Source organism: Chrysochloris asiatica, unplaced genomic scaffold (genome assembly GCF_000296735.1).
Source record: "Chrysochloris asiatica unplaced genomic scaffold, ChrAsi1.0 scaffold00038, whole genome shotgun sequence".
NCBI classification, from domain to species: Eukaryota; Metazoa; Chordata; class Mammalia; order Afrosoricida; family Chrysochloridae; genus Chrysochloris; species Chrysochloris asiatica.
The window spans coordinates 2,195,904-2,197,132 of NW_006408556.1; the positions used below are offsets into that span (position 1 = coordinate 2,195,904).

General features: G+C 43.1%; 1 pseudogene; it reads right to left on the reverse strand.

The window, feature by feature from the left end:
* Positions 1-521: 521 nt before the first annotated feature.
* On the reverse strand, positions 522-914 carry LOC102842080 (annotated as a pseudogene).
* Positions 915-1,229: the final 315 nt, after the last annotated feature.

Below are 1,229 nucleotides of genomic sequence, written 5' to 3' on the forward strand. Positions count from 1 at the left end.
TAGACTGAAAAGTTATTCCCTCCCTTACTTGCTATAAAATGTCTACCTTTACATTTCCAACCTTCACAATCAGTCCTGATAACAATTGGTCACTATTGTATCACAAGACACCCATCTGCATTTCATTTCATCAGCTCCACCTAGGCAGACTGGATACTACTCACTGGAGATTCTGCTGGGTCACTTCTTTTTGCAATGGGCAACGTATAGATCTCTTCCAATCAGTTGTCTTCCAAATTTCTTGGCATTGATGAGTGAGTGTCTCCAGTGTTTCATCAATTTGTTGAAAGATTTTACACCATCCATTTCTAGAGCCTTGTCTTTCACCAATATCTTCAGTGCCCTTAGAATTCTGACTTCAGTACCATTGGTTCTGCAGCTTGGACTTCTTCCTTCAGTATATCGGGTCTTGATCACATGATACCTCTTAAAATGGCTGAACATCCACCATTTCTTCTTCTTTTATTTTTTTGCACTTTTATGGTTTTATTTAGCACAAATAAAACTCAAAAACAGGCAGTCTATTCATTTTCTTCACTGCACAGCCTGGCCTTGGGATTGGTGACTCTGAAGGCCAGCGGGACTGCTCTTTCCATGATGGCTTTGCGGTTCTTGGAGGAAACATTGTGAGCAGTCTCTGTTGCACATCAGCAGCACCTCCAGTTCTTTGACGTTGTGGATCAGGAACTTGCAGAAGCCACTGGGCAGCACGTGTTTTGTCTTCTTTTGGCTCCCATAACCAGTGTTGGGCATTAAGACCTGGCCCTTAAATCTTCTCCGCACCTTGTTGCCATGCCTCTGGACTTGAGCCAGTTATGCTTAATTTTGACATAACTATCTGATTGGTGCCTGATGAACTTCTTGGTCCTCTTTTTGATGATTTTGGGCCTCCCCAGGGGTCTGAGAGCAGCCATGATGCCGGTAGAGATGGACACCTCCTCTGTAGACAGCACAGAAGAAGAGAGAGGGGAAGGTTGACTATTTCTTTTTGATACACTGACTCTGTGTATACCCTCCATCTTCTTTGATGTTGTTAAGTGTTGTCGAGTTGATTCTGACTCAGCACAACCCTGTATAGGATTTCCGAGGAGCAGCTGGTAGGCTTGAACCACTAAACTTGTGGTTTAAACTGACCTTGTAGTCCAGTGCTTATCCTATAGCACCACACCATCCTACAATATTGCAAGATGAGGCTTGAATTTTTTTCTTCAGTTCTTTTCAGCTTGAGA